Consider the following 14,662-nt stretch of genomic DNA (forward strand, 5'->3'; position numbering starts at 1 on the left):
TTGTTTTCAAATGTGATTGTTTGAAGGTGATTGTTTGAAAAGGTGAGGATTTGTGGGTTTACAAATTGACATATTTCAAATTATCTCATTTTGAAGTTCCGTAAGGGATCTGTTTTACCACAAGTGCAAGGGTTTTACAACTTCTGTGTTGAAAGTGTTGGTGTGAATTCAAAAGACAACACAAAGACTGTAAATTTTATTAAAGTATTTTATTTAATCCTTTACTTAGACAGAAGAAATAACTAATCATAAGAAAAATAAATCTAAAAGAATAAATTCTGTTTAATTGCTTTTTGCACTTATTTATAGTGTATCTTTTTGTTGAGAGCTGCTAGGGAGTGGGGGAGTCTCACTTACCTTATTAGATCTGGGGAGGGATGAGCATATCACACTGTGTTCTCACATATGCAATTTCACTTCAGGAAGCCACCGTGTTACATTACCATACCTGAAGCCTACCCTTGTCAATCTTTAGTGTTCTAACACAATAAGGTAAGAAACCACATACACACATTAGTGCGTAACGAGACTAAAAAGTTTGGGGAGCGGGGACCAAGATCCTTTCGTTGTCCAAACTTCCAGGGCAGCCATAATCCATTTGCCCTACACAACGGGCTAAATGCGCTGTTACATCTTTTTTACAATTTTTTTTTAATTATTGCTTCTCTCTCACGTGCTGATAATTAATTGCTGTGTAAGCTGTTTAAGCTGGAGATAGCATGGGGGAAAAACAGTTTTTTGTGCCTAGATGTTCTAGTACACAGAGATCTGTAACGTCTGTAATTTATCTTATTACAATTACATCAAGCTCTGCGATCTTGAAATGCGGATATCGCGCGCGCCATATAACCAACAGGAAAACGTTTATCCAAAATAACAAAGAAGTGTACAACACTCGCGTTACAGTGTGTGTATTCACACACATACTTGATGCTGTCTACCTTTACATTAGCGCAAGTAACTGCATAGCTGCATAGCAAATGTTACAGCCACATTCTACGTTTAACAAGCTAGGTAACCATAAACAGTAAAGTAATGAGTGTGTTACACTTATATATCATTAGTTGACTTACTTGTCCGAGGTGTGTAACGTTAGCTGGGCCAAAGAGAGACTTAGGTAAAGTTGGTTTTATATTCGCATATTCGCACATTCGCGGACTTCCGCGTTCAATAACTCGTGAACTAAACGTTGTTGCTACACAAAACACCTATCACATATAACTACAGATTAAACACCAGAAGCTACAACATAATTTTCCTCAAAACGATCTTTCCTTCGCACTGGACAAAATACATTGATCTCTATGCGCAGGCTGCTAAGAAGGGACCATCTGCAAAGTGCAAACCCGAAGGAAAGCTCGTTTTAAGAAGAAGATTTAAATATTAAAACAATGTTATTTGTGTAGTAACAATATTCAGCTCACGAGATATTGAACGCGGAACTCCGCGAATATGCGAATATAAAATCAACTTTACCCAAGTTGCAGACTTGATAATTTAGGACCTTCAGGACCACATACGTGGACAGCACCATGAACATAATCAAGTAAAAAAAAATAAAAATAAAGTTGCCAACCAGGATAGAAATAGTTTCAGGTTTGATATTTGCTGCATATTTTTACTTTTTTGTAGGCTACTGTACATACAGTACGTATGTGTAATACGTAGCAAATATGTTTTATGTAAAAGTTACAGTAATTCACCAAAGGGATTTTTTTCATGTTCCAAAGGTTGTAGTATGGTCCTACTGACCAGACTGACTTACTACATGTGAAATTTTGACAATACCTCCCTTACTGTACGTTCAGTATACAAATATTAATTTAAAAAAATTACAGCAATTCACCTAAAGTATTTTTTCCTGTTCCAAAGGCTGTAGTGCTTTCCTAGTGATCAGACTGACTTACTACAGGTGGAATTTTGACAATATCTCCTTTACTGTACATACAATAAACAAATAAGTTTAAGAAAAAATTACAGTAATTCCCCTAAAGTATTTTTTCATGTTCCAAAGGCATAGTGCTTCCCTAGTGATCAGACTGACTTACTACAGGTGGAATTTTGACAATAACTCCTTTACTGTACGTACAATAAACAAATATGTTTAAGAAAAAATTACAGTAATTCCCCTAAAGTATTTTTTTGCAAAGGCTGTAGTGCTTTCTTAGTGATCAGACTGACTTACTACAGGTGGAATTTTGACAATAACTCCTTTACTGTACGTACAATAAACAAATAAGTTTAAGAAAAAATTACAGTAATTCCCCTAAAGTATTTTTTCCTGTTCCAAAGGCTGTAGTGCTTTCCTAGTGACCACACTGACTTACTACATGTTAAATACTGCCAATACCTTACTGTAAGTATAGTACAAACATATTATTATTAAAAAGTTACTGTAATTTCTCCTTTTTTCATGTTCCAAAGGTTATAGTATGTTCCCAGTGATCACTCTACTCAATTAACTTTGATAAATGTATTAGGTAAAAGTATGTATTAGAACTGCTGTTCCTTGTACAACACAATTCTTTCATTGATTAAAAAAAGCAGATATTTTAGGTTAATAATATTTTCAATGTTATAAATAAGCAACACCCTTATTGTAATTATTCAAGTTAAGTTTTTGTTATGAAGTCCTGAAGAAGTGGATTCTGGAACACACTGCTGCTTCAATGTATATCTAATGAGTGATTATAATCAAGGTATTAATCAATAGTTTTCCTTCTATATATCAAATGAGTTGAATGAATTCTCTAGGCTTATGATATTTTACTTTCAGTGTGATTATCGAAAATGTTATTTCATGTATCCTTTAAATGTCTGTATTTGATATCTGAGGTGTAACATAAGGGTCTGGCCCATGCCAGGAATGCAGTAACAGTGTTTGCTCATTTAGCACGGCTTCCAGAGATGAAATATGGACTTCTTTAACAGGTGTCACTACATCCATCTGCTTTTCCAGGCTACCCTGATAGCAATGGTCTCAGGAGTCATTGAAACCTATAGTTGAGAGACCATTTCTTAGTTAAAGTCTTTACTTTACAGTTAGATTTAAAGTATCCACTCCTTGAGAGAAAGAACATGTTATCTTAATGTTTTGAGAAGACTCTCCTCCTCACCAAATCCAATCTTGAAGAAACGGTGTCTGTGTGTGTTAGTATTTTGGTTACATGTTAAGGAACAAGTGGAAATATAGCTGCAAGCAGCGATACGGGGCCAAGCTGAAGCAGCAGCAAGAGCAGGAATAGTAAAAACAGCAGAAATTGAAGAAAAAAGAGCTGGTTTAGAAGTATAGGTGAAAATAAACTCAAAATGAACAGAAGTTCAGATGAGAATGAACATATAATGAACAAGACATACATTAATCCAAGAGGAAGAAAGATTAGTACAACGTTGAATAATAAAGGAATCGACATGACACAACATTACACACAATTTTTTTTAAATCATCCCACACGGGGCTCAAACCCATTATCTCTGGGTCAGATACCTGTCACTCATATCATTGCGCCACTGGGAAGTTGCGTTTTTAGCAAGATGAAGAAGGTCCAGTAGTTCAAGTGAGAAGCTATTCAAAATGAATAATTTTTTGTATAAATTCGCTGCATGTTGTATTTATCGAGTTCGCTCACATATAGACACCATGTCTGGAACAGAAGCAACTTTTACACCACAATACCTCTTGCGGTCTGGGAATGTGCCACACAGGATTCAAACCCACAACCGGAATGGTTCAGGGCTCATGGCACGTGGTTTAGCAGCTTGCGCCACTCAGTTGACGCTGTCTTACCAAGCTGCCGAGGAGAGGCTTAAGTGTAAGAATGAGCACACAAAGGCATGTTAACCAGATTAGTTAAGTTAACAAGTTAAGTTAGCTTAATGCTAATGTAGTTTATGGTTAGCCTTATAGCTGAAGAGCCACATTAGAAAGAATGGCATCAGGTTAGTATGCTAACCAATTAGCATGCTAAGCTAACTACCATAAGGCAACAAATACAGGTCAAATTTGGAGAAAAGTATATCAGGAACGATAGCAAAAATAAAAAAATCTGTTCAGTCACTTCTGTGTGGCTTGGTCCAAAGATCATCTGAGCCAATTTTTGTAAAAATTGAACAAAATTTGAATGAGGAGTGGCACAAAAAAATTGAACACTGCCCATTACAGTAGTGGCCATTTTGAAAAGTACAGAGTCTTAATGTAAGATATTGATTGTGATCACCATAATGAGTGGAATCAGGTGTACTAAGTGTCATTTTACATCTATTTACATTCACATCTAGATCAAAGGGTTCAAAAGCTATAATCCTTTTAATGTTGAATTTTTGAACTGGTGGTGGCGCTATAGAGTTGGTCCTAGACTGGAGACTCAAAAATTGGTCCAATTACTATTCATTACAATCACTACAAGTGTGGAAGGTCACGACGTGCCTAAATTCAGGGTCCGAATGTCAGCCGCATAATTGATGGAGATATGCTTCAGTCTATCTATGTGTAGAAAATGTGTGATTATTTATTAGCCAATCAGAACCTACTTTTGATCACTGGTTCTGATTCTTGACTTCTGCCTGATAATAAACTGCAAACATTCTTCAGTAAAATTTCCTTTAATTTATTATAATTCTGACTCTTGTCTTAAATTGAGTGCACTTCTAACTCCTGGTCTTAATAAATCATATCTGGTCCATGGGTCTTTAACTGTAAGTCCCAAAATGCAGATATACAATGGTAATCCATATTGCAACAAGGACAATAAAGCAGAAGTTTCAGCAGATATTCTTTAATGATGTTCCACTGTTTAAGGTACACAGTGAGCACAACCATTGGGTATCTTTTTCAGGTAGCTTGTCTGGTGATAGTCCAATGCAGCTTACATTGGGTACCATCTTTGGCACTGTTCACGTTGGTAAACATGACAAGGATTAACTATGTAACAAACCACTAACAGTTATAGTTATGTGTGTTAACCAATTACATAATGCAATGAATAGATATTAAATAACATGTTCAATTGCTTAAATATTTTTGTTTACCCAAAGTAGTCCTGACTGAAAACATTTGAAAAAATTGTATTCAAACACACACATTTGTTTTACTTAAACTTTTACGTCACTTCACTAAAAGAAAATATAGTAAAGTAAAAAGTACTTGACAAAACAATCAGTTAAAGGGTTTATGATAATATAAGAACAACTTAAACCAAGAGAGGATCAACAACAGCAAAATTTTGAAGAAGTGAAATTGAAATATTACTCTAACCACGAGGAATTAATTATAATAACTTTTATGTATAATCCTAGTGGTATTCCATGAACAATTAGAAAGATAATAGAAATAAAACAGTGCACTGTACAGTATCTTGAATGCCTCCATGATCTTGTTGTTCATTATCTGTCAGATTTGCTGCACCAATCCGTACAGGTTCAGTCACTACTGTTAATAATAATGTAGCCCCTATTAATGTACTACAACCTTAAACAAACAAAACCCCTTTTAGTGAATTACAGTTATTATATATATTATTATGTAAAACAGTATTATTAGGTATTGTCAAAATTTCACCTGGAGTAAGTCAGTGTGGTCACTAGGAAAGCACTACAATCTTTGGAATATATATATAAAAAACACTATAGGTGAATTACAGTCTATTACATAAACATATGTAATAAACACATGTAATAATGTTTATTACATAAAAATATTTGATAATTGTACAGTAAATGAGGTATTGTCAAAATTCCACCTGTAGTAAGTCAGTCAGGTCACTAGGAAAGCACTACACCCTTTGGAACACGAAAAAATACTTAGGGTGAATTACAGTATTTTAAAAAAAAAACATATTTGTCAACTGTACGTACAGTAAGGGAGTTTTTGTCCAAATTTCACCTGTAGTAAGTCAGTCTGGTCTGTAGGAAAACACTACAGCCTTTGGAACCCGAAAAAATACTTAGGGTGAATTACAGTAATAAAAAAAAAACGTATTTGTCAACTGTACGTACAGTAAGGGAGTTTTTGTCAAAATTTCACCTGTAATAAGTCAGTCCTTTCACTAGGAAAGTACTACAACCTTTGGGATATATATAAAAAAAACACTATAGGTGATTTACAGTTTATTTCATAAACATATGTAATAAACATATGTAATAATATGCTCATTACATAAACATTTGATAATTGTACAGTAAGGGAGATATTGTCAAAATTTCACCTGTAGTAAGTCAGTCTGGTCACTAGGAAAGCACTACAACCTTTGGAACACGAAAAAATACTTGGGGTGAATTACAGTAATTAAAAAGAAAAACATGTCAACTGTACGTACAGTAAGGGAGATATTGTCAAAATTTCACCTGTAGTAAGTCAGTCTGGTCCTTAGGAAAGCACTACAGCCTTTGGAACACGAAAAAATACTTAGGGTGAATTACAGTAATTTAAAAAAAAACGCATTTGTCAACTGTACGTACAGTAAGGGAGTTTTTGTCAAAATGTCACCTGTAGTAAGTCAGTCTGGTCGTTAGGAAAGCACTACAGCCTTTGGAACACGAAAAAATACTTAGGGTGAATTACAGTAATTTTTTAAAAAACTTATTTGTCAACTGTATGTACAGTAAGGGAGTTTTTGTCAAAATTTCACCTGTAGTAAGTCAGTCTGGTCCGTAGAAAAGCACTACAACCTTTGGAACACGAAAAAATACTTAGGGTGAATTACAGTAATTTTTTTAAAAACTTATTTGTCAACTGTATGTACAGTAAGGGAGTTTTTGTCAAAATTTCACCTGTAGTAAGTCAGTCTGGTCCGTAGGAAAGCACTACAACCTTTGGAACATGCAAAAATGATTTAGATGAATTACAGTATTTTTTTCATAAACTTATTTGATAATTGTACGTACAGTAAGGGAGGTATTGTCAACATTTCACGTGTAGTAAGTCAGTCTGGTCACTAGGAAAACACTACAGCCTTTGGAACACAAAAAAATTATTTAGGTGAATTACAGTAATTTTTAAAAAAACGTATTTGTCAACTGTACGTACAGTAAGGGAGTTTTTGTCCAAATTTCACCTGTAGTAAGTCAGTCTGGTCACTAGGAAAGCACTACAGCCTTTGGAACACGAAAAAATACTTAGGGTGAATTACAGTAATTTTTTTTAAAACATATTTGTCAACTGTACGTACAGTAAGGGACTTTTTGTCAAAATCTCACCTGTAGTAAGTCAGACTGGTCACTAGGAACATGCTACAACCTTCGAATAGTAAAAAATCCTTTTGGTGAATTAATGTAATTTTATTCTAAAATTATGTATGTACATTATGTATAGTGAGGCAGGTTTCCTAAATACAATCATTATAATTCACTTTTTATTGTTGCTAAAGTACAATCAATAGCATTAGAAGACATAATGTGAGAGATATTTGCTGGTACATCTGTACTTTGCAAAAATGTAGTTGTCTGTTTGCACACAATGAAAAAAAATAGAACTTTTTAGACGGTCCCTATCCTGTTTACCACACTACATTGGACATTCAGTGGACATTCGCAACTTTGTATGCCATTAAAACAATATTTGCCCATTGATCGATTGTGGAGAGTGTTGTAGTTCACCATCTTTGTCCTAAAGATCATGTAGCTGCTTTTGTTTTGCAAAAATGTGCTTTATTGCGCTTGTTATTGAGACAGTTTTTAAGCAAAAAAGTGTGAATGTGCGACTATAAAACCAACTTTACCTAAGTCAAAGAGAGTTGGTACTGATCCAGACTTTAGTTTCAGACGTTCACCAAGCCCAGCTCTGTATTGACCCAAGTTGAGGAAACAGTCGTCGGTGAAATGTTTGCCGCAGACATGCAAAACTTTGGGAATTTGTGTCCGCGCATTTCCAGAGAAAATTAAATTAATCCACTGGTTCTTCTGGGGCTTGGATGAAGGAACTAAAAAAAGGCTTCAGTGTTCATTTGTACATCCAATTATTGAGCAATTATTATGCTTCGCTCGCTCAAAAGCCATGATATCTCTCGTGTGGACAAACTAAAATCGCGCGCACGCGTTCCTATTTCCTAGCTCATTTTCTCATGGGCGGGAAATATTCTCTGGGCAGGCAAAGCAGAGAAAGGGGAGGTAACATTTCTCCTTATAACGTCATAAGGAGGAGATTCAAGATCAGTCCGTTTGAGCTTCCATTTTCTCAAAGGCAGAGAATTTTCACCGATTTACACCGATTAAAATTTCTAGAAACTTGGGGACCATATACAGGCTAGGGCAGTGGTTCTCAAACTTTTTTGGTCATTCCCCACTTTAGACAAGGAGGAATTTTCAAGCCCCATCGCCCCAACACAATGCTAATGAAATGCGCAACAAGCTTAACATGTTCCAATTTATTGAACTAACAAGTAGTATCAGAGTAACAAGTTGTATCTAAAATACAAACTATATACATCAAATAACAGAAAGTTAAAAAAATAAAGAAAATAAAAGTGCAGCTGTGTCGTAATAACTTGCATGAAATAAAAAAAATAGAGAAAATAAAAGTGCAGCTGTGTAATTTTTTTTTACTAATTTCAAAAATAGAAATTTATCCATGTTTTGTTATTGTTGTTTTTTTCAAGGCGACTGTTATTTTAGACATTTTAGAACGTTCCCCCTTAATGTTTCCATGGCGACGCGTCATATTTGTCACGTGACACACCGCAGCCACAATAACACATGACAGATCGCCTTTATTTCCTTACAGACATCAGTGTGTATTTTACAAACTCCAAATGTATTGTTTTACTCGTGCTTATGTGTATTTAAATGGCTGAAACCTAAAATAAACATTATTAAGTTGAAAACACTGCATAGTTGTGATATAGGCTATGACAGCGCTGAGCTCGTCCGTCTCTGGCTCAGCGCCAACCAACGCGCGAAAGCACAATTTGAATCTGGCAGTTGTGTCACGTCACTGAACATTCTAAATCCCATATGTGGGACCGTACTCTCGTCTCAGGGGCACAGAAATAAAAATCTCTACTCTCTAGTCTAGTGCGCGGTCTTGCTCCAGATTCCGGAAGATTTGATCATTACCATATAAGGCATAAAAAGGAAAATTTCCTCCTGTTTGGCGCGTTATGTTATGGGACCTTTAACCCTCTGGGGACCAAAAACGCGCCCCCGCGTTTTGCTCGTTTTTTTTTTTTAGCAATGTAAAATAAGCTCAAACTGCTCTGTTAATTTTGATCTTTCATTTTCGTGTTATACATCAATCGATCCTGTTCAGTTTCTATTTTTTTTCTGTATACTCACAATAAAAATAAAGTGTTGTGCTTTTTGCCAAATAAAGAAAAATAAACATGATTCAAGTTCTGCACTCTCTCTGTCTGTGAAGTCCAATTTGAAACGCGTTCGAAAATGATCTGATACTCCGCGAAAATTCAGTCAAACAGGTAAACATACCCACGGGCATAAAGCTTGAAATCGCTTCTCTTAAATGAAGTAATTTATATAAAAAACAAATATTCTCAGCTTGTGAAATCTGTATTAAAAGAGAGCGATTCCAGTCGAGCTTATTAGAGCTCATTCAAATGTAATGTAACCACGCCCCGGAGAGCGCGCGCTATTCAAACGCAAATTCGGAACCATTTCAGACCTGTGAAACGCCCACATCAGCTGTAAACACATGCAGCGCGCCGCGAGTGAGGCATAGCCTACCTAATAATCCTGGAGAAAAGTTTCCTGAGAACAGTGCTGATATGAGGAGCAATAGATGAGGAGTGAGGTAGGCTAAGTTATCTTTTCTCAAGTGTTATGTGGAATAACGTTATGGAATAACGTTAGTGTAGGCCTATGTAAACCGCAAAAAGATGAATCGCGTTTCTATAATATGAATCGCGTTTCTGTGAGATGAATGAAGGGTACATATTTGTAAAGACTGTTTAGCCTAAATATGAATCGCGTGTCTGTGTGTGAAAGAATAAACCGCTTTAATCAACTAAAATGCTTTGCTATAGCCTACTGAGATGAGTAAAAATCGACTGAAATATGTTGAAATAAAATGTCTTTGTATAAGCAACGTATTAAACTGCAAATTAACATTTATATGCCCTAATATTTCATAAAAACAACGTTACAGTCAGGCGAAATATGAAAGACAACATTTTGTTGACTAGATTTGGGTACAGTTTTTACTGTAGAATATACTGCCACATCAAATATATATATCATCTAAGATGTTAGATGTTCTGTTGGCTATATTCAAACTAATGAATACATATGATAAAATGTAGGCCTATAATATTTTTTTTACAAAGAAAGAGTACACTTGAATTATTGTTGAAATGGTAATTATTGTTGTAATTGTAACCTTTTTAATAAAATAGCAAAACATATTTACAAGATAGATAAAACACTGGCTCAGTCAGTGTCACACCTGAATGAATGGCTCATTATGCAAGTAATTACGCATAATGGGTGGGACATTGTATTCTCAGGTGTAAACCACTCCTCCTTCACGCCCCCCTCGCATATTGGCTTTCCAAGCAAAACCTGTCTTACACAATTTAAATCAATGTATTGTTTTATGTGAACGATAAAGCAAGACTATTTTCACATAATTTTTTAAGCCAGAACTCGAAGTGAAAACATCCATTAGTCAAAAGTCTTGTGAACACATATTTAGTAGGCCTATGTGTTTTGTGGTCTTATTTCAACAACTTTCATTTGAATTTTTTTCAATAACCACGCATAAACATTATTCTCTTAAAAATACAAACATCTACATACATGTTGCTCACATATTATGCTAGCCCGGTTTGTGCTATATAGAGTGAATTTACACCTTTGCCATTAACATGTTTATAAATAACTGAAAAAAGCACAAATGTCAGGGCATGTCAGAACATCTCAAGGGCCCCAAAAACACCTTGGTCCCCAGAGGGTTAACGACTGTAAGGTCAATTATGAATGTAATTTGATACTTACGACTGATCATGCCCAAACGCGCTGAGTCGGAGACAGTTGCTTTCAGTCAGTGTTCACAGTCGGTGTTTAAAATCTACTGCAGTCATTAAAAAGATTATAGATTAAAACTTGGGTTATGGGTTTAGTAACCCCACATGAGCAGTGACTACTTTAGCAAACCCCAGAATGCCACGGGACAGCGGCTGAAGCTCTTACCCAGACTCCACTCCGGTGTGTTTCTCCACAGCGTACACCAGGTCATTGTGAATGAGGTAGCTGACGAGCGCAGTGGAGCACAGGCCCAGACCGTGTCTCTGAGGCAGCAAAACCTGCAGGTCAGCGTCCAGACCCAGATCCTCCTGAGTGTAGTCAGCCGGCAGCTTCAGCTCTCCTGACACACACAATAAAACATTACATTAAAACATATCTGTGTCCATGAAATTACTTTACAGTGGTCTAAAACAGGGGCAATTTGAAAATAAATTCAGATCAGACCTCATTCAGAAATCCACGTCACAATTATAGACAAATACAATCTGACTAAACTAATAACGTACAAACAACTGTCCTTTTCACATTTTTACTGAATATATTAAGTAATCAAGTAATGTGTATTGTGGAGAAATCAGTCTAGACTGTCTGGAAATCAAAATTCTTGACATGATCTGAAAAACTTATCGACATAGAGTCTAACCTACTTATAATTTCCTTAGAGGCAGAAGAGGGTCCAAAGACAACACACTCAGTCTAATTGGTATTAAGATGAAGAAAATTGCTTGCCAACCATGCTTTAACCTAAACACTGTAGAACTGCATCAAAAGATTGAGAGCCTTTAGGATCTATTGGAATATATAACTGAGTGTCGTCTGTGTTTCAATGATATATAATATTGTATTTACGATTGCCCAAAGGGCACATATACAAAGAAAATAAAAAAGGCCCAAGTATGGAACCCTGTGGCACACCACAATGTAAATTAGCTGATGTAGAATACAAATTTCCAGTGCAAACCGAAAATGATCTATCCTTCAAGTATGATTTAAACCAGGCAGTTCCCTTAATGCAACATCTTCGGCGCAATAAAATAGCATAATAAAATAGCAGACTCAAAGGCGGCCGTGAGATAGAGTATAATAAGGATAACTACCTTTCCAGAATCAACTGCTATCAATAAAATATCATTAAAAACCTTAAGGAGGGCAGATTCTGTGAACAGTCAGAAATAACATAAGAACAAATACACAAATTACAAGCATAGATAAATACAATATATCAAAGTTACAAATAATGTAATGTCTAACAGTATTCAAGTACAGAAATGTAATCATTAAATGTAAAATAACACTATAGTGTTCACTGTATAAATGACATATGGATTAATCTTTGTAAAAGATGTGTTTTGTTGTTTGATTAACATTAATAAAAGTTTTATATTTATTGTTTTTTGGATGGATTGTCATGTATGTGTGTTATATTTGAGTAAACAGAATCCTTAAGTTGTATTTTGTTGTCTGTTATAGGTAGTAATTCATTTGCTGTCTATTTGATGACTAGTCTATTCTTGGGCTACGTTTAGACGTCTATTAAATTTTCACTGACAGCCCAAATTTAGCCTTGTTTTAGCCTAGACTAATATTCACTGTCTATTAGACATATATATGTAGTCTTTCAATAGCGGTCTAATTAACTTCTAGTCTATTCTTGGGCTATACGTTTAGACGTCTATAAAATTTTCACTGACAGCCCAAAATTAGCTGTGTTTGGACGGCTATTAGACGTCTTTTAAACGCAAAATTTCTTTGGCCGGTGTTTCCAGCGATACATTTCCTTAGTTGTAACTTTTACAATTAAACAATTAAAACCTTTAAAGGTCCCATGACATGCTACTTTTTGTAGGCTTTAATATAGACCTTAGTGGTCCCTAGTACTGTATCTGAAATCTCTTTCCAAAAATTCAGCCTCGGTGCAGAATTATAGCCACTACAAACCAGTCCCAGAATGAGCTTCCTTCAGACAGGCCGTTTCGGTGTCTGTAGCTTTAAATGATAATGAGGAGGAGAAAGGCGGCGCAAGGTAGAGGGTGGGTGTGGCCTTGACCATCTTGCGCAACGATACCATGCATGTTTGTTTATGTTGGATATATTGCAATGGCACGAAGACACGCAGTCGTTCAAGCATTTCAGTTTGACCCAGAATCTGATCCAGATGGAGAAGCTGCAACTCAGCGGCTCCAGCAGGACGTTTCCGAATGGTAAGTTTAAAATATTATGTTTGGATACGGTACTTTATTCGGGTGGTTTACAGTTATTATCATGTAGCTAACGCGAACCTACTGTTGCCTTTTCATGAGAGATCTGTAACGTCTGTATTTATCTTATTACAATTACATCAAGCTCTGCGATCTTGAAATGCGGATATCGCGCGCGCCATATTACCAACAGGAAAACTGTTATCCAAATAACAAAGACGTGTACAACACTCGCGTTACAGTGTGTGTATTCACACACATAAACTGCATAGCTCATGTGACAGCCACATTCTACGTGTAACAAGCTAGGTAACCATAAACAGTAAAGCAACACACTTATATATCATTAGTTGACTTACTTGTCCGAGGTGTGTAGCTGAGCCAAAGAGATTGATCCAGACTTTAGTTTCAGACGTTCAGCAAGCCCAGCTCTGTATTGACCCTTCAGTGTTCATTTGTACATCCAATTATTGAGCAATTATAATGCTTTGCTCGCTCAAAAGCCATTATGTCTCTCGTGGACAAACTAAAATCGCGCGTGCGCGTTCCTGTTTCCTAGCTCGTTTTCTCATGGGCGAGAAATATCCTCTGGGCGGGCAAAGCAGAGAAAGGGGAGGTAACATTTCTCCTTGTAACGTCATAAAGAGGGGATTCAAGATCAGCCTGATTGAGCCTCCATTTTCTCAAAGGCAGAGAAAGATAGGAAAAGCTCGATTTATACCGATTGAAATTTCTAGAAACTTGGGGACCATATACAGGCTAGGGGAACTCATATTAATGTTAAAAAACCTCAGAAATTGAAAATTTCATGTCATGGGACCTTTAAATAATGAAATACTCTCCTCACGTGTGATTACAAATCCTTCTTTCCTCACGGGTCAAAATGACCCGAAGTATTACTATTACACTTCATTATTTGTCCAGAAAGCTTATATCATTTCATTCTGATATTTTCTTCTTTTTTTAATACATTTTGGGGGGATTTTTTGTGTGTTATTTATTATTTTATTTTATTATATTATTTTATTTACTTCTTAAAAACTTTAACAATAATTACATTTTAACATTCTACACATTCTAGATACAAAATAAATCTGCATTGCATGCAAAGATCAGTTAAAAAATTTCATGACTATTGCCACTAGATGGCCGAGTAGTTTTTCTCAGTCGCTTTGGTACATTTCTTGAATCATCCTTGATTTGCAAACCAGTAAGTGCATTTCTCCAAACAATTCATACAAACAGCAGAACACAATGGATTATCTGCAAAAGCCTTAGTTCAGCTCTCACAAGTCAGTATTTATGTCAATGAACTCTGCCATCAGAATGACAAGTCTTTGAGTCACTGTTCACAAACAAGATACAACAATATTGACAGCATGACTAAGCATTGTGAAGCAGTTTTTCCTTTTGTCCAGAAAGTTTATATCATTTTATTCTGATATTTATTTATTTTTTCATTCTTATTTTTTTGTGCTATTTATTATTTTATT

Source organism: Leuciscus leuciscus, assembly GCF_965113295.1.
Source record: "Leuciscus leuciscus genome assembly, chromosome: 10".
Classification (NCBI taxonomy): Eukaryota; Metazoa; Chordata; class Actinopteri; order Cypriniformes; family Leuciscidae; genus Leuciscus; species Leuciscus leuciscus.